This window comes from Rutidosis leptorrhynchoides, chromosome 6, assembly GCF_046630445.1.
Source record: "Rutidosis leptorrhynchoides isolate AG116_Rl617_1_P2 chromosome 6, CSIRO_AGI_Rlap_v1, whole genome shotgun sequence".
In the NCBI taxonomy this organism is placed as follows: Eukaryota; Viridiplantae; Streptophyta; class Magnoliopsida; order Asterales; family Asteraceae; genus Rutidosis; species Rutidosis leptorrhynchoides.
The window spans coordinates 368,263,835-368,284,469 of record NC_092338.1 but is presented as its reverse complement, the minus strand read 5'-3'; positions in this window follow the sequence as shown (position 1 = coordinate 368,284,469).

Below are 20,635 nucleotides of genomic sequence, written 5' to 3'. Positions count from 1 at the left end.
CGTTTTAAGCATGTTTATTCTCAGGGGATTATTAAGAGCTTCCGCTGTCGCATACTTAAATAAGGACGAGATTTGGAGTCCATGCTTGTATGATATTGTGTAAAAACTGCATTCAAGAAACTTATTTTGTTGTAACATATTTGTATTGTAAACCATTATGTAATGGTCGTGTGTAAACAGGATACTTTAGATTATCATTATTTGATAATCTACGTAAAGCTTTTTAAAACCTTTATCTATGAAATAAAGGTTATGGTTTGTTTTAAAAATGAATGCAGTCTTTGAAAAACGTCTCATATAGAGGTTAAAACCTCGCAACGAAATCAATTAATATGGAACGTTTTTAATCAATAAGAACGGGACATTTCAGTTGGTATCCGAGCGTTGGTCTTAGAGAACCAGAAAATTTGCATTAGTGTGTCTTATCGAGTTTGTTAGGATGCATTAGTGAGTCTGGACTTCGACCGTGTTTTCTTTAAAAATGATTGCTTAACATTTTTGTTGGAAACTATATATTTTTAACATATGAATATTATGTGATATATTAATCTCTTAACGTGTTTGATATTATGTGATAGATGTATACCTTTAGAACAAGTCCCATTGACTCACCTAATAATAATGAAGAGTCAAATGTAAATAGGAATGATTCGTGGACTGATTCACAAGTTCCCGAAGAGGAACCGGAAGAAGAGTCGGAACCGGAAGAAGAATCGGAACCGGAAGAAGAATCGGAACCGGAAGAAGAAATAGAACCGGTGGGGGAAATAATAAAACGGTTAAGTAAAAGAGAATCCTTAACCAACCGACCAAGGTTAATTATGGTCAATGGTGTTTCCGCCAAGGAAGCAAAATATTGGGAGGATTACCAATTCTCCGATGAATCGGATTCCGACGAGAATTCCGATGATGTTATAGAAATTACCCCAACTGAATTTAAAAAGGCAAAAGAAAATAATAAGGGAAAGGGCATAAAAATAGAGAAATCTAATTCCAACCCCGATGAACTTTATATGTATCGTCAACCCCGAAGTCCTTAAGTTGTAACAATGACCCGGGAACCTCTAAACCACCAGGTTTTTCTAAACCAATGTGGACAACGACGGCTCGTATTAGGGGAACATCATATATCCCTAGAAACTTGGCAAAACGAACCAAAACCGAACAAGAAGAAATGAGCGAGTCGGAATAAGATAGCTGTATTCGTGTGGTGTAATATATGTAATATAGTGTGCTTATGCTTTATGATATATGTAAAAATTGCTTGTATTAATAAGTATTTTTTTGATGAATCTAACTCTTGTCTATTTTACAGTATAAAAATACAAAATGGATAGACAACCCAATATTTTAAGAGACCTACCCGGAGACATGATTGATGAAATCTTGTCTAGAGTCGGTCAGAATTCCTCGGCACAACTATTTAAGGCGAGATCAGTTTGTAAGACATTCGAAGAACGTTCCAAGAATGTCTTGGTTTATAAGAGACTTTCGTTTGAAAGATGGGGGATATCACATTGGGAAACCTATAAGTTACGATGTGTCTACTTTGACGCATATATTGCGGGGAACCCAAATGCTATTTTACGCAACGGGTTAAGAAATTATTTTGACTCAATATATCCGAATATTGGACTTCGTGATTTAGAAAAAGTGGCTAACATGCAACATAAAGAAGCATGTTATGCTTACGGATTAGTAATGTTCGCTTCTCACCAAAGTGAGAACAAGAACATCGGGCTATAACTATTAAACAAAACGTTTCCACAAGTGACGGAGTCGGTAATTGGGGTAAGAAATGAGGTTTTTAGATTGTTACGGGACTGTTGGACATTACGTAACCCTCGTCCCTTTGACGACGTTACAACACGATGTCTTATCAACGGCCATAACGGTTATGTTCCAAAAGACCAAGGATGGGAAGTAATCCTAGTAAAACCAGAATGCATGACTTGTTTCTGGACGTATGAATTACGTGTCTTTATTGCCTTTGCTGAACGACTTGTGTACTAGCTAGAATTATCTTCACAACTATCTTGTATCAAAGTTATTGTGTGCTATATTTCATGCTTTATGTAAAATAAGCGGTATTGTAAGTTTGTAAAATATTGTATAAAAGTTTGAACGCGAAATATTATTATAATCAGTTTTTCATATAGAATTATAGTAGTTGAATTGTATATTAGCTACTAAGTATGAACTTAACGGGTACGTACTACCCGAATTTAAACTTATAAAACGCTAATATGAAGAAAAAGCTTTTATAAATGAGTTCATATTATGCTACGAAATACTATTAACTACTCTTAATATTCTGTATGATTAACTTGTTCCATTTGACTATTTTGAAGGAAATGGCACCGACTACTCGACACACCGTGAATATGAATGAAGAGGAATTCCGTACTTTTCTAGCTTCAAACATAGCCGCAGTACAGGCTGCGCTACATACCAACAATAACCTTGGATCTAGCAGTACGGGAAATCGTGTAGGATGCACCTATAAAGAATTCACTGCCTGCAAACCTTTGGAATTTGATGGAACCGAAGGACCGATCGGATTGAAACGGTGGACCGAGAAGGTCGAATCGGTGTTTGCCATAAGTAAGTGTACTGAAGAGGACAAAGTGAAGTACGCTACGCATACCTTCACAGGTTCTGCGTTAACATGGTGGAATACCTATCTAGAGCAGGTGGGACAAGACGATGCGTACGTACTATCGTGGTCAGCATTCAAGCACTTGATGAACGAGAAGTACCGTCCCAGAACCGAGGTCAATAAGCTCAAGACAGAACTTAGAGGGTTACGAACCCAAGGATTTGATATTACCACGTACGAAAGACGATTCACAGAATTGTGCCTATTGTGTCCGGGAGCATTCGAAGATGAGGAAGAGAAGATCGACGCATTTGTGAAAGGATTACCGGAAAGAATCCAAGAAGATATAAGTTCACACGAGCCCGCCTCCATACAACAGGCATGTAGAATGGCTCACAAACTAGTGAACCAGATTGAAGAAAGAATTAAAGAACAGACTGCTGAAGAGGCCAATGTGAAGCAAGTCAAAAGAAAGTGGGAGGAAAACGGTGATAAGAATCACCAATACAACAACAACAGTAATTACAACAATAATCGCAACAATTATCCCAACAATCGCAACATCAATCGCAACTACAACAAATGGCCCAACAACAACAACAACAACAACAACAACAACAACAACAGCAGCTACAACAATCATCCCAACAACAATAATAACCGCAACAACAACAACAATCAGAAGCAGCTATGCCAAAGGTGTGAAAAGTATCACTCGGGGTTCTGCACCAAATTTTGCAACAAGTGTAAAAGAAATGGTCATAGCGCAGCGAAGTGTGAGGTCTACGGACCAGGGGTTAATAGAACGAAAGGAACAAATGGTGTCGGAACGAGTAATGGCAGAGCAAGTAGTGTCGGAGCAAGTTATGCCAATGTAGTTTGTTATAAATGTGGAAAACCGGGCCACATTATTAGAAATTGCCCGAACCAGGAGAACACGAATGGACAAGGCCACGGAAGAGTTTTCAATATTAATGCAGCAGAGGTACAGGAAGACCCGGAGCTTGTTACGGGTACGTTTCTTATTGACAATAAATCTTCTTACGTTTTATTTGATTCGGGTGCGGATAGAAGCTATATGAGTAGAGATTTTTGTGCTAAATTAAGTTGTCCATTGACGCCTTTGGATAGTAAATTTTTACTCGAATTAGCAAATGGTAAATTAATTTCAGCAGATAATATATGTCGGAATCGAGAAATTAAACTGGTTAGCGAAACATTTAAGATTGATTTGATACCAGTAGAGTTAGGGAGTTTTGATGTGATAATCGGTATGGACTGGTTGAAAGAAGTGAAAGCAGAGATCGTTTGTTACAAAAATGCAATTCGCATTATACGAGAAAAAGGAAAACCCTTAATGGTGTACGGAGAAAAGGGCAACACGAAGCTACATCTTATTAGTAATTTGAAGGCACAAAAACTAATAAGAAAAGGTTGCTATGATGTTCTAGCACACGTTGAGAAAGTACAAACTGAAGAAAAGAGCATCAATGATGTTCCCATTGCAAAAGAATTTCCCGATGTATTTCCGAAAGAATTACCGGGATTACCCCCACATCGATCCGTTGAATTTCAAATAGATCTTATACCAGGAGCTGCACCAATAGCTCGTGCTCCTTACAGACTCGCACCCAGCGAGATGAAAGAACTGCAAAGCCAATTACAAGAACTTTTAGAGCGTGGTTTCATTCGACCAAGCACATCACCATGGGGAGCTCCTGTTTTGTTTGTCAAGAAGAAAGATGGTACATTCAGGTTGTGTATCGACTACCGAGAGTTGAACAAACTTACCATCAAGAACCGCTACCTACTACCGAGAATCGACGACTTATTTGATCAACTACAAGGCTCGTCTGTTTATTCAAAGATTGACTTACGTTCCGGGTATCATCAAATGCGGGTGAAAGAAGATGATATTCCAAAGACTGCTTTCAGACCACGTTACGGTCATTACGAGTTTATGGTCATGCCGTTTGGTTTAACTAATGCACCAGCTGTGTTCATGGACCTTATGAACCGAGTGTGTGGACCATACCTTGACAAGTTTGTCATTGTTTTCATTGATGACATACTTATTTACTCAAAGAATGACCAAGAACACGGTGAACATTTGAGAAAGGTGTTAGAAGTATTGAGGAAGGAAGAATTGTACGCTAAGTTTTCAAAGTGTGCATTTTGGTTGGAAGAAGTTCAATTCCTCGGTCACATAGTGAACAAAGAAGGTATTAAGGTGGATCCGGCAAAGATAGAAACTGTTGAAAAGTGGGAAACCCCGAAAACTCCGAAACACATACGCCAGTTTTTAGGACTAGCTGGTTACTACAGAAGGTTCATCCAAGACTTTTCCAGAATAGCAAAACCCTTGACTGCATTAACGCATAAAGGGAAGAAATTTGAATGGAATGATGAACAAGAGAAAGCGTTTCAGTTATTGACGAAAAAGTTAACTACGACACCTATATTGTCATTGCCTGAAGGGAATGATGATTTTGTGATTTATTGTGACGCATTAAAGCAAGGTCTCGGTTGTGTATTAATGCAACGAATGAAGGTGATTTCTTATGCGTCTAGACAATTGAAGATTCACGAACAAAATTATACGACGCATGATTTGGAATTAGGAGCGGTTGTTTTTGCATTAAAGACTTGGAGGCACTACTTATATGGGGTCAAAAGTATTATATATACCGACCACAAAAGTCTTCAACACATATTTAATCAGAAACAACTGAATATGAGGCAACGTAGGTGGATTGAATTGTTGAATGATTACGACTTTGAGATTCGTTACCACCCGGGGAAGGCAAATGTGGTAGCCGATGCCTTGAGCAGGAAGGACAGAGAACCCATTCGAGTAAAATCTATGAATATAATGATTCATAATAACCTTACTACTCAAATAAAGGAGGCGCAACAAGGAGTTTTAAAAGAGGGAAATTTAAAGGATGAAATACCCAAGGGATCGGAGAAGCATCTTAATATTCAGGAAGACGGAACCCGGTATAGGGCTGAAAGGATTTGGGTACCAAAATTTGGAGATATGAGAGAAATGGTACTTAGAGAAGCTCATAAAACCAGATACTCAATACATCCTGGAACGGGGAAGATGTACAAGGATCTCAAGAAACATTTTTGGTGGCCGGGTATGAAAGCCGATGTTGCTAAATACGTAGGAGAATGTTTGACGTGTTCTAAGGTCAAAGCTGAGCATCAGAAACCATCAGGTCTACTTCAACAACCCGAAATCCCGGAATGGAAATGGGAAAACATTACCATGGATTTCATCACTAAATTGCCAAGGACTGCAAGTGGTTTTGATACTATTTGGGTAATAGTTGATCGTCTCACCAAATCAGCACACTTCCTGCCAATAAGAGAAGATGACAAGATGGAGAAGTTAGCACGACTGTATTTGAAGGAAGTCATCTCCAGACATGGAATACCAATCTCTATTATCTCTGATAGGGATGGCAGATTTATTTCAAGATTCTGGCAGACATTACAGCAAGCATTAGGAACTCGTCTAGACATGAGTACTGCCTATCATCCACAAACTGATGGGTAGAGCGAAAGGACGATACAAACGCTTGAAGACATGCTACGAGCATGTGTTATTGATTTCGGAAACAGTTGGGATCGACATCTACCGTTAGCAGAATTTTCCTACAACAACAGCTACCATTCAAGCATTGAGATGGCGCCGTTTGAAGCACTTTATGGTAGAAAGTGCAGGTCTCTGATTTGTTGGAGTGAAGTGGGGGATAGACAGATTACGGGTCCAGAGATTATACAAGAAACTACCGAGAAGATCATCCAAATTCAACAACGGTTGAAAACCGCCCAAAGTCGACAAAAGAGCTACGCTGACATTAAAAGAAAAGATATAGAATTTGAAATTGGAGAGATGGTCATGCTTAAAGTTGCACCTTGGAAAGGCGTTGTTCGATTTGGTAAACGAGGGAAATTAAATCCAAGGTATATTGGACCATTCAAGATTATTGATCGTGTCGGACCAGTAGCTTACCGACTTGATTTACCTCAACAACTCGCGGCTGTACATAACACTTTCCACGTCTCGAATTTGAAGAAATGTTTTGCTAAAGAAGATCTCACTATTCCGTTAGATGAAATCCAAATCAACGAAAAACTTCAATTCATCGAAGAACCCGTCGAAATAATGGACCGTGAGGTTAAAAGACTTAAGCAAAACAAGATACCAATTGTTAAGGTTCGATGGAATGCTCGTAGAGGACTGAGTTCACCTGGGAGCGTGAAGATCAGATGAAGAAGAAATACCCGCATCTATTTCCAGAAGATTCGTCAACACCTTCAACAGCTTAAAATTTCGGGACGAAATTTATTTAACGGGTAGGTACTGTAGTGACCCGAACTTTTCCATGTTTATATATATTAATTGAGATTGATAATTACATGATTAAATGTTTCCAACATGTTAAGCAATCAAACTTGTTAAGACTTGATTAATTGAAATATGTTTCATATAGACAATTGACCACCCAAGTTGACCGGTGATTCACGAACGTTAAAACTTGTAAAAACTATACGATGACATATATATGGTTATATATATAGTTAACATGTTTTTATTATAAGTATGTATCTCATTAGGTATTTTAACAATGAGTTATATACATAAAAATGAGACTATTAATTTAAGAAACTCGAAAATGATATATATAACGATTATCGTTATAACAACGTCTTACTAGGTACATATGAATCATATTAAGATATTGATACACTTGGTTAATTATGTTAAATGATAAGTAAATATATTATTAAGTGTATTAACAATGAAATACATATGTAAAAATAAGACTACTAACTTAATGATTTCGAAACGAGACATATATGTAACGATTATCGTTGTAACGACATTTAACTGTATATACATCATACTAAGATATATTATATATCATAATATCCTGATAATATAATAATTTAACATCTCATTTGTTATAATAAACAATGGGTTAGCAACATTCAACAAGATCGTTAACCTAAAGGTTTCAAAACAACATTTAAATGTAACGACTAACGATGACTTAACATCTCAATTAAAATGTATATACATGTAGTGTTTTAATATGTATTCATACACTTTTGAAAGACTTCAAGACACTTATCAAAATACTTCTACTTAACAAAAATGCTTACAATTACATCCTCGTTCAGTTTCATCAACAATTCTACTCGTATGCACCCGTATTCGTACTCGTACAATACACAGCTTTTAGATGTATGTACTATTAGTATATACACTCCAATGATCAGCTCTTAGCAGCCCATGTGAGTCACGTAAAACATGTGGGAACCACCATTTGGCAACTAGCATGAAATATCTCATAAAATTACAAAAATATGAGTAATCATTCATGACTTATTTACATGAAAACAAAATTACATATCCTTTATATCTAATCCATACACCAACGACCAAAAACAGCTACAAACACTTTCATTCTTCAATTTTCTTCATCTAATTGATCTCTCTCAAGTTCTATCTTCAAGTTCTAAGTGTTCTTCATATATTCTACAAGTTCTAGTTACATAAAATCAAGAATACTTTCAAGTTTGCTAGCTCACTTCCAATCTTGTAAGGTGATCATCCAACCTCAAGAAATATTTGTTTCTTACAGTAGGTTATCATTCTAATACAAAGTAATAATCATATTCAAACTTTGGTTCAATTTCTATAACTATAACAATCTTATTTCAAGTGATGATCTTACTTGAACTTGTTTTCGTGTCATGATTCTGCTTCAAGAACTTCAAGCCATCCAAGGATCCGTTGAAGCTAGATCCATTTTTCTCTTTTCCAGTAGGTTTATCCAAGGAACTTAAGGTAGTAATGATGTTCATAACATCATTCGATTCATACATATAAAGCTATCTTATTCGAAGGTTTAAACTTGTAATCACTAGAACATAGTTTAGTTAATTCTAAACTTGTTCGCAAACAAAAGTTAATCCTTCTAACTTGACTTTTAAAATCAACTAAACACATGTTCTATATCTATATGATATGCTAACTTAATGATTTAAAACCTGGAAACACGAAAAACACCGTAAAACCGGATTTACGCCGTCGTAGTAACACCGCGGGCTGTTTTGGGTTAGTTAATTAAAAACTATGATAAACTTTGATTTAAAAGTTGTTATTCTGAGAAAATGATTTTTATTATGAACATGAAACTATATCCAAAAATTATGGTTAAACTCAAAGTGGAAGTATGTTTTCTAAAATGGTCATCTAGACGTCGTTCTTTCGACTGAAATGACTACCTTTACAAAAACGACTTGTAACTTATTTTTCCGACTATAAACCTATACTTTTTCTGTTTAGCTTCATAAAATAGAGTTCAATATGAAACCATAGTAATTTGATTCACTCAAAACGGATTTAAAATGAAGAAGTTATGGGTAAAACAAGATTGGATAATTTTTCTCATTTTAGCTACGTGAAAATTGGTAACAAATCTATTCCAACCATAACTTAATCAACTTGTATTGTATATTATGTAATCTTGAGATACCATAGACACGTATACAATGTTTCGACCTATCATGTCGACACATCTATATATATTTCGGAACAACCATAGACACTCTATATGTGAATGTTGGAGTTAGCTATACAGGGTCGAGGTTGATTCCAAAATATATATAGTTTGAGTTGTGATCAATACTGAGATACGTATACACTGGGTCGTGGATTGATTCAAGATAATATTTATCGATTTATTTCTGTACATCTAATTGTGGACAACTAGTTGTAGGTTACTAACGAGGACAGCTGACTTAATAAACTTAAAATATCAAAATATATTAAAAGTGTTGTAAATATATTTTGAACATACTTTGATATATATGTATATATTGTTATAGGTTCGTGAATCAACCAGTGGCCAAGTCTTACTTCTCGACGAAGTAAAAATCTGTGAAAGTGAGTTATAGTCCCACTTTTACAATCTAATATTTTTGGGATGAGAATACATGCAGGTTTTATAAATGATTTACAAAATAGACACAAGTACGTGAAACTACATTCTATGGTTGAATTATCGAAATCGAATATGCCCCTTTTTATTAAGTCTGGTAATCTAAGAATTAGGGAACAGACACCCTAATTGACGCGAATCCTAAAGATAGATCTATTGGGCCTAACAAACCCCATCCAAAGTACCGGATGCTTTAGTACTTCAAAATTTATATCATATCCGAAGGGTGTCCCGGAATGATGGGGATATTCTTATATATGCATCTTGTTAATGTCGGTTACCAGGTGTTCACCATATGAATGATTTTTATCTCTATGTATGGGATGTGTATTGAAATATGAAATCTTGTGGTCTATTATTATGATTTGATATATATAGGTTAAACCTATAACTCACCAACATTTTTGTTGACGTTTTAAGCATGTTTATTCTCAGGGGATTATTAAGAGCTTCCGCTGTCGCATACTTAAATAAGGACGAGATTTGGAGTCCATGCTTGTATGATATTGTGTAAAAACTGCATTCAAGAAACTTATTTTGTTGTAACATATTTGTATTGTAAACCATTATGTAATGGTCGTGTGTAAACAGGATATTTTAGATTATCATTATTTGATAATCTACGTAAAGCTTTTTAAAACCTTTATCTATGAAATAAAGGTTATGGTTTGTTTTAAAAATGAATGCAGTCTTTGAAAAACGTCTCATATAGAGGTCAAAACCTCGCAACGAAATCAATTAATATGGAACGTTTTTAATCAATAAGAACGGGACATTTCACCTGCATTCCCTCTACCATTTTAGATAAATAAAAAGCAACACAGTAAGGGATATTGACAAAGCTTCTAGGATCCCGAATACACTTTAGGTAGAATAAATCATGTAAGGTAATTTTTTCTTTATTATGACCTCTCTGTGTAATCGAGTTAGCCAAAACTCTATGAATAATACGAAGCTCGGCTCTGTCAATATGTGTATAGGAGTGTCCTCCTGCTCGTGTAAAAACATCAAAATGTGACATACGCCTCCAAATGGCGTCAGCGTCAAAGTTACTATCTACCCTTTCACCATAATGAATCAAATTTGTACAATCGGGTAATAGCAACTCACCAGGAGTATATATCTGTAAGGCCCTGGCCATGTCCAGCATGGACATTCTGTACATCCTACCGCCAAGGATAAACCTAAGAAATCTTCTATCATCTATTCTAACTATATTTGTATCAAGTGATACAGTACTCATCAACTCAACACACCATTCCTTATATACAGGTCTACGAATGGTGAAAAGACGTTCCCAATCTGTAAAAGAAGAACTGCCATATCTTTGAACTAAAAGCTGTCTAACACGGTCAGCTAGATGGACCATTTCCAAAGGGGCCCAATCGATTACCCTTGGCACCTCTACATTTTTTGTTACCAATTTGAATTTGTTCCTTTGATATGTCTCGTAATCTCTCCATCTCCTATCAAATCTCAGATTAGGATGCAGAGTGTGCTCAGGAATCGTTGGGAATTCTACTGGCGGCCTCATTGGGAATACTATGAATTCATCAACAAACTGTACCGGGTCATAATAAGGTATGTGCTGATCAGGCTGTTGTTGTGGTTCTTGTTGTGGTTCTTGTTCGTGTTGCATTTCTGGTTCTGGTTCTGGTGCTGGTGCTGGTCGTCTAGATGATGATGCTCCTGAACCTCCAGTATCGGCTTTCTGCAAAACACATTAAACACAAAATTTGTGCATCCAAATATGCATTAGTGTTAGCAAAATAACAACTTAAAACAATCACTATAAAATGTTAAATCAAAATTAAACTTATACACATTTTCACAATTTTTCACAATTCTACACTTTTCAAATAAGCACATATGAAAATGTATACAAAGTTCATAAGCATTTAACTCAAATAACATGTCAAAATAGTCATTACTAATAATTAAACAAGTCTCAAATGGCAATTACATCAAATTAATCAAGTTCATGAATTTTGGACTTAAAAAGTCCACTTTAATCTCCAAAAATCATGTTTAGGATCAATGTTTGGATCATTTAACTATCTAAACATGTTACACTACTCAATTTAGCAATAATTCATGACAAAAATTGGCCATAACCTATTTTTATCAAAAAGCCCCAAATTGCTCAAGAACACAAACCCTAGGTTTCTAAAAATTTTGAAGTTTTTGGCTTCAAATCATGTTAAATAGCATCAATCTAGGTTATACATGCATAAAATACTAACAATTTAACACTAATTACACTAGAAATTAACAAAATTGCATTAGGAAAAAAATTGATAATTATCACAAAAACTAGGAATTTATAGAGTTTAGGGGTGTAATTTTTACCATTTTGCTGAAGAATGAGAATCTAGGCATGATTAAAGCAAGAAAAATGACGAATTACGGTGGATTTTGGTGAATTTTGATGAAGATTTGAGAGTATTTTCGTATGTGTTGTGTGTGTGTTGGTGTGAGGCAGAACAGAACAGGCTGTATGTATCAGGCCTGTTTTCCAGCTCCATGCGATCGCATGGAGTTGGAGTGCAATACCCATGCGATCGCATGGGTATCCGGGAACAGTGTTTTCACCTTTTTTTTTTATAAAACCTTATACTTTATAAAACTTATAATTATTATATATATTATATTATATTATAAAACCGTCGGCAGAAGAAAACAACCAAATGTGAGCCTCCCCAGCTGGCCATGCAATCGCATGGCCTGGAAGGCATAAATCCATGCGATCGCATGAGCCCCAGTTCCAGCCCACATGCCTATAAAAATCAAGCTTTGGTGCCCCACAAAAACACATCTTTTTCTTCTTCACTCAACGTAATATATGTATATATAATTTATATTTTAATTTTAATTTTAAATCCTAATAATAAGGGTGTGTTAGCGAATATTGTAAGGGTGTAAGTCGAAATTCTGTCCGTGTAACGCTACGCTATTTTTAATCATTGTAAGTTATGTTCAACCTTTTTACATTAATGTCTCGTAGCTAAGTTATTATTATGCATATTTAATCTGAAGTAATCATGATGTTGGGCTAAAAATATTAAAATTGGGTAATTGGGCTTTGTACCATAATTGGGGTTTGGACAAAAGAACGACACCTGTGGAAATTAGACTATGGGCTATTAATGGGCTTTATATTTGTTTAACTAAATGATAATTTGTTAATGCTAATATAAAGATTTACAATTGGACGTACCTATAAATTACCATATACACTCTATCGGACACGATGGGCGGGGTATTTATATGTACGAATAATCGTTCATTTAACTGGACACGGGAATGGATTAATAGCCACTAGAATTATTAAAACAGGGGTGAAATTATGTACAAGGACACTTGGCATAATTGATAACAAAGTATTAAAACCTTGGGTTACACTCAGTCGACATCCTGGTGTAATTATTAAACAAAGTATTAAAATCTTGTTACAGTTTAAGTCCCCAATTAGTTGGAATATTTAAACTTCGAGTATAAGGATAATTTGACGAGGACACTCGCACTTTATATTTATGACTGATGGACTGTTATGGACAAAAACCAGACGGACATATTAAATAATCCAGGACAAAGGACAATTAACCCATGGGCATAAAACTAAAATCAACACGTCAAACATCATGATTACGGAAGTTTAAATAAGCATAATTCTTTTATTTCATATTTAATTTCCTTTATTGTATATTTAATTGCACTTCTAATTATCGCATTTTTATTTATTGTTATTGTATTTAATTGCACTTTTAATTATCGTACTTTTTAATTATCGCAAGTTTATTTTATCGCACTTTTATTATTCGCAATTTCATTATCGTTATTTACTTTACGCTTTAAATTAAGTCTTTTATTTATTTAATATTTTACATTTTGTTTTAACTGCAAACTAAAGTTTTTAAAATCGACAAACCGGTCATTAAACGGTAAAAACCCCTCTTTATAATAATAATATTACTTATATATGTATATATTTGTATTTTTATAAATTTAAACTAATATAGCGTTAAGCTTTGTGAAAAAGATTCCCTGTGGAACGAACCGGACTTACTAAAAACTACACTACTGTACGATTAGGTACACTGCCTATAAGTGTTGTAGCAAGGTTTAAGTATATCCATTCAATAAATAAATAAATATCTTGTGTAAAATTGTATCGTATTTAATAGTATTTCCTTGTAAAATTTAATAGTATTTTATACCCCTTAGCTTTAACAATCAAGTATTTTTCCTTTAGGAGCGAGGGTGTTTCGGATCGATGTCCTAGTCTATCCCTTGACAAAATTTTTAAAATTTGTCAAATCAAAGCGCGGTTTTAAAAGTAAAGATTTTTGGATTTTTTAATGTTTTTGACATACTTTAATTCAATAAAATTAAAAATAATGATAATAAAAGTTCTCGTCCCTCCCTCGGGTAAAGCAATTTCGGTTCAAAGACCTAGTCTTCAACTCACGACGAATTTTAAAAATCATATTTTTAACTTAGCGAAATAAAGTAAATTTTTGTTTTTAAATTCACACCAAACTTAAATTTAAAATGCATAAAATTAAGAATTCATATAATAAAAATTAAAAATTCACACCAAACTTATATTATATTTTTGTTTTTAAACATACAAACTTATATTAAAAAGATTAATTTTTCAAATATTTACAATTTTAAATATATTAATTTTAAAAAGTTTACAATATTATTTTAATTTTTATATATTAATTTTTAAAAACATGGTAAAAATAAAATTAAAAATCTTTTTGGTCTTTTATCCCACTTTAATCAATCAAATATTATCAAAAATATGCGCCCTCTTTTCGGTAAAGTAATTTCGGTTCCATGACCTAATTTAACTCATGATGAATTTTTGAAATATTTTGGGTTGATTGATTAAAGATATTTATACCTTAAGAATAAACGTTAAATTTCGCAGTGATGTAATAAATTTTTGAATGATATCAATAATTTCGGTCGCCAAACCTAATTTTATTCAATACCAATTTAATACTTTATAGCGAACAAATTAGCGTTTATTATCAAAAGGTTAAAAATAAAAAATTAAAAAATAAAAACTGTACAGACTTACCTGTGAGATAGTATTCTTAGTTATATGATCTATCCCATTCATAAGATAGTCGGTTTAATTGTTTTTCCATAGCTACATAGGCGTAACCTCGAGCATTCAGTGTTTTTTCTTCTAAACATATGAACGGTCCGTCTCTGCATAAAGTAACAAATTCGGTGTTTGAATAGGTTTGATTATTTGAACATTTACCTCCATGTGACCATTTTCCGCATTTGTGACATCTTTCAAGGTGTCGTGCTCTTCTTTTCGCTGCGAATTTTGATTTTCCTTTACCAAATTGTAACTTATTATCTTCGCATCTGGATTCTTTTCTTACTCCGTCCAATCTTTCTCTGATTACTGATACTATTTCACTTAGAAGTGTGTCATTATTACGTTTAGTGATCAAAGCGTGTAGCATTAGACCATGGTTTAGTTCACAGGCAGTCTTCATTTCGTAAAAACCTAAAAAAAATAAAAATTCAGAATGGGTGGAGAAGACTAGTTCTTTAGGGTCTGCTAGGGAAAGACCATTCGGGTTCCATTTTCGAGAACTACACGAAAACAGAAAATCTAACTCTAACAGAAATACATATTATCCTTTAAAGACTTGATTCTCCCCACACTTAGTTAGCTGTGGTATCGAAATTGTGATTAACTTCGTTGTCGATTTCCATTGGACTATCTATGTAATGTTTAACTCTGTGACCATTAACTTTAAATTCAATTCCATTTGAATTTATTAATTCTACTGTTCCGTATGGGAAAACTCTTTTGACTATGAATGGTCCAGACCATCTTGATTTCAATTTTCCAGGAAATAGCTTGAATCGTGAATTGAAAAGAAGAACTCTGTCTCCTTCTTTGAATTCTTTTGAACTTCTGATTCTTTTATCATGCCATTTCTTCGTTCCTTCTTTATAGATTAATGAATTTTCGTATGCTTCATGTCTTAATTCTTCTAATTCGTTTAGTTGACTTAACCGTAGACGTCCAGCTTCATATAAATCAAGATTACATGTCTTCAAAGCCCAAAATGCTTTGTGTTCAATTTCTACTGGAAGATGACATACTTTTTCGTAGACGAGTTTAAAAGGTGTGGTTCCAATTGGAGTTTTGTAGGCTATTCTAAAAGCCCAGAGTGCATCCTCAAATTTAATGGACCATTCCTTCGGATTTGATCCTACGGTTTTCTCTAGAATACGTTTTAAAGCTCGGTTGGTATTTTCAACTTGTCCACTTGTTTGTGGATGATATGCGGTGGAGATTTTATGAGTTACTCCATATCTTTTGAGAACTTTCTCAAGTTGATTATTACAGAAATGAGTACCCCGATCACTTATTAAAGCTTTCGGTGTTCCAAACCTTGCAAAAAGACGTTTTAAAAAGTTGACTACAACTCGTGCATCGTTAGTTGGGAGAGCTTGTGCTTCCACCCATTTAGATACATAATCAATGGCTACGAGAATATAGAGATTATTATGAGATTTTGGAAATGGACCCATAAAGTCAATACCCCAAATGTCAAATACTTCACATACTTGGATGACATTTTGTGGCATTTCATCACGTTGACTTATTTTTTCGGCCCTTTGACAAGCATCACAGGATTTGCAAAGAAGGTGTGTGTAAGACCCGAATATTTATCTTGCTTGTTTGTGTATTAAGACGTTCGAGATTGGGTTTCGTGGATTATTTATATAAAGTTTAAAATGCAAAAGAATCTGTTTCAGTTAGGTCGCGCGCCGCGCGGGGATTCGGCGCGCCGCGCCGTTTGCTGCTGACAGAATCCCTTGTTTTTTTAATTGGTTTAAATGAAGGGCAAATGGGTAATTTCACTTGAGGCCGGATTTGTGAGGCTTATGAGCTAGTTTGGATCAGTTATGGATCCCATTCACATCCACTCATCATCTTCATCCATTTTAGAGAGAGAGTAAGAGTTTAGAGAGAGATTGGAGGTTTTGGTGAGGAAGAAGCTCGAATCGTTCAAAGTCTCGGGTTTTAAAGTTGTTCCTTTCGTTCTCGGCTACACGGTGATAGTATTGGTAAGCTCAAACTCCGAATTTCATTTGTTTAATTTGATATAAAGTTAGGGTTTTGAGCTAATTAGTTGTAAAACCCTTTTATGTGATGAAATGGATTTATGGTGACTAGTTATTCTTGTCACTTGGCGGGTTTTGGGTTGATTGACGATTTGGCCTTGATTAGGCTTTAATCTTGGGATTTATCACTTGGATTAGCGATTATGGAAGTGTTGAAACCTATTTAGGGTTATTTGATTGACTAACTTTGACTTTGGGTCAAATTAGGGTTTGGTGGTGATTAGGACCCATTTGGTGACGTAATGAGGTTTATGAACTTAAAATGGATTAAGTTGAAGTATAAGTCCGAGTTAAATGTGTTTTGGTGTCAAAACTTATAAAGGACGAGATTTTGACCTTTATGGGTCAAAATTAGGGTTTAAGTGTCAAAATGGGTATGACACGTGTTTGGCACTTGTGTCCGGGTTTAATTGGCATATATTGACCATTCTCACTTGCGTTAGTGATTATTGGTTAGTTTGGGCACGGTTTGTGCTCGGAAGTGCATTTGGGTCGAAATTGCACTAAGTGGCGAATTGGGTTGGTTTGTAAAATCCATCCTAATTGTATTGTTGTAATTGTATTAATGGAATAGGTATTTTCCATTGGCGAGTTGCGGATCACTTGGAAGCTTTCTTCAAGACTTCAAGGTGAGTGATATTATCCTATGTACATATGTATGTGTAGGATGGGTGCGGGTCGGGTGAAGTGATTCTCGGCTATAGAGCTCACTTCACATGTAGGTGGACTTGATGGACTTTTGTATAAGTCCAATTGGCACGGTTGTGCGTTTTGGTTGACCATCTTTGGCGAAGTACACGTTCGTGTGTACATTATCACACGTGATTGTGATTTGGATGTTGTGGCCCCGATGTGGTGGATTATATAATCCCGTGACCGTGGGTTTGAGTTGGAGAAGTGAATCGCGTGTGGTTTCGGATTCACGATGACGCGTGTAGTTTCGGTCATCTTATCAAATGAATCTCGTGTAGTTCGGATTCATGGTGACTCGTGTAGTTCGGTCATCTTATTGAGGTAGTAATCTCGTGTGGTTTCGGATTACTAAGGCTCGTGTAGTTCGGCCAACCTCGATGCTGTGAAGATAGTAATCTCGTGTGGTTCGGATTACTAAGGCTCGTGTAGTTCGGCCAATCTTCATTGTGGTATTTAGTTCTCGGTATTGGGTTAAGGTGTTAACCTTGTTCGTTTATATTGTTATATATATTAATGTATCGTTGTGTTGTAGCTAACCCTCCGGGTGTAGCTATTTGGCGATGTTCACTTTGTCGTTGGTGGACTCATATTTGTTGTTGTACCTTTAGCTTGATGCTTAGAGATTATACGGTATGCTTAGTGTAGTTGCTTTATATTTGGATGCTACGGTATGCGGTATTTGCTTGTGTGGCGTATTCATTTTATACATATATATGTATGTAGTATATTATCATTCACTAAGCGTTAGCTTACCCTCTCGTTGTTGACTCTTTTTATAGATTGCATGCGGATGGTGGCTCGGGTAAGCGCGAGGATTAGAGGACTTGCATAGTTTGCGTAGAAGGCTTGCTTTTGGATTTATTAGGATTGGGTAGCGTATCCCCAATCGCCATGCTCGGCTTTGTTGTATTAAAAGTCTTTTGGTCAAATATTGTATTTTTATACTTAAAGGGTAATTTGGGCACGTGTGGGCCCCACTTTGTGAAACTCGCTCAAACCTTAGTTATGTGCTAGTTTTACATATATTAATGTACGGTTAAAAGCGTTTTGGCTAAATGTGTCGGGAACTAGTCAAACATTTTCGTTAAATTGACTTCCGGGGACAGCGGGCTGTCCAGGCGATTCGGCGCGCCGCGCGCCCACCTGGCGCGCCGCGCAAATGAACTGCACCAGAATTTTTTTTTATGTTGTGAAATTTAACGGGAATTGTCGTGGTTTGGTTTGGGTTGTTACAAGTGGTATCAGAGCATGGTCTAAGGGATTTAGGTGACTTGAGATAGGTGCCTAGACTTAGACTTTCGTGTGTGCTTAATTTGTTGCGGGACTTGTAGGATTACGGGTCGTAATGGGTTTGGTTAGTGCCTTGGCTATAGGTTGACTAACGTTTATATTAGTAATGCGGATATTATTAATATGTTGTTGTGTTGTGATAATAATTCTCGCGTGTGTTTGTACCGCGTAGAATTTTGGTTGTGTTTGTGTATATCATCGAGCGAGACGGTCGTTGTACTAACGAGTCGATGCGGCATGTGTGCGTAATAAGAACTTGCAAACCTTATTACGGGTGCAAATCGTGTCTAACAAGTGATGTACGATGAGTGTTTAGCAAGATGAGGCTGTGTCGTGCGTACGGTTTTACACGTTCGTGGACTAATCGTTTTGCATTCTTTAGAATGACGACGCGAAACGAGACCGAGGCGAATGACGTGGAGTTTAACGCTAGGGTTGCGGCCGCCGTTGCGGAGCAAATGGGTGCGTTAGAAGAAAGAATGGAAAGGAAGTATTCCGAACTTCAAAGTAGTAGTGAAATGGAGCGTTATCTTAAAAGCTTCATGAGGACTAAACCCCCGATGTACGACGGAAAACCGGATCCTTTGGTAAGCACAACTTGGATTTCGGATGTCGAAGGGTGTTTTCGTACTATTGATTGCCCTTCCGAGAGGAAGACGAGACTCGCTACGAGTTTGTTGCGTGGTAGGGCAAGGGATTGGTTGGATGGTAAGATTGATCTTGTCGGTGGCGAGACGTTTATGGCCTTATCGTGGGACGAGTTTAAGGAGGAATTCTTTGAGGAGTTCCGGACTTCGGCCGATTTGTGGGAATTGCGTAATGAGTTGCGAAATTTGCGACAAGGATCTATGGAATTGAGTACTCTTAAGACGACCTTTATGGCGAAGGCTCGTTTTTGTCCGGAGTATTTGGGGAATGATCGTTTGTTGATGGGGGATTTCTATCGGACCTTGAATGATGACTTGAAAAGTAAGATTAGTCGGGGTCAAGCGAAATCGTTTTCGGAATTATTCGACTTGGCTAGAGGTTTCGAGTCGTATTCACGATCGAAGAGGGGTGAATCTTCAAGTGAGAGAAGAGTTGTTTCTTATGGTGCTCCGAGTAAGAGGACTAAGGGTCCGAGTGTGAGCACGGGTGGTACGCGAACGGGTATATCGGATTCTAGTGCGGCTAGATGTTACAATTGTGGCGTAAGGGGTCACAAGTCTTGGGAATGTTCGGTACCAAAGGGTGGTAGTATGGTGTGCTTCAATTGCCAAAAGGAAGGACATCGTAAGTCGGAATGTCCCAAGTTAGCGGGGACGGGTGCGGCAAGGAGACGTTAAGGTACGTTTCAATTTAATAAATATGTCTTTTGATTATTTATTAAGTGCCGTTTGAGTTTGTGTAGTATGCCTTTTGTTGTGCATGTTATTGTTGTGGGTGACGTTTCTAAGGAAGTACCACATGTTGATGTTTGATTGACGGGCGAAGGGCGTTATACTTGGTGCAACCAAGCATTCCTTAGTACTTGGAGAAATGTTTCTACCAAGCCATGGAAATGGTTTTGGTGTTCGATTGTTAAGAGCGTGTTCACTTTTGTGTTGAAGTGATGAACCATGAGGTTCGTCGAGTGATTGGAACCTTTGTGATCGAGTGTTTAAAATCTCGATGTGTGTTGGTAAAGGAGTCTTTACGACGCGACATTAGGTGCCTCTTTTATACTTACTAGCGTGGTGTCGACTCCGATTGTGTTGTGGGTACATTGTACTTAGGGTCCCGGGAGAAGCCCTTACGTACATGAGTGACTAGGTGAAACTTGACAAACTAGGGCAATTGAATAACTTGCGAGGGTATGGTTTGTGTAATCGTGGTACAC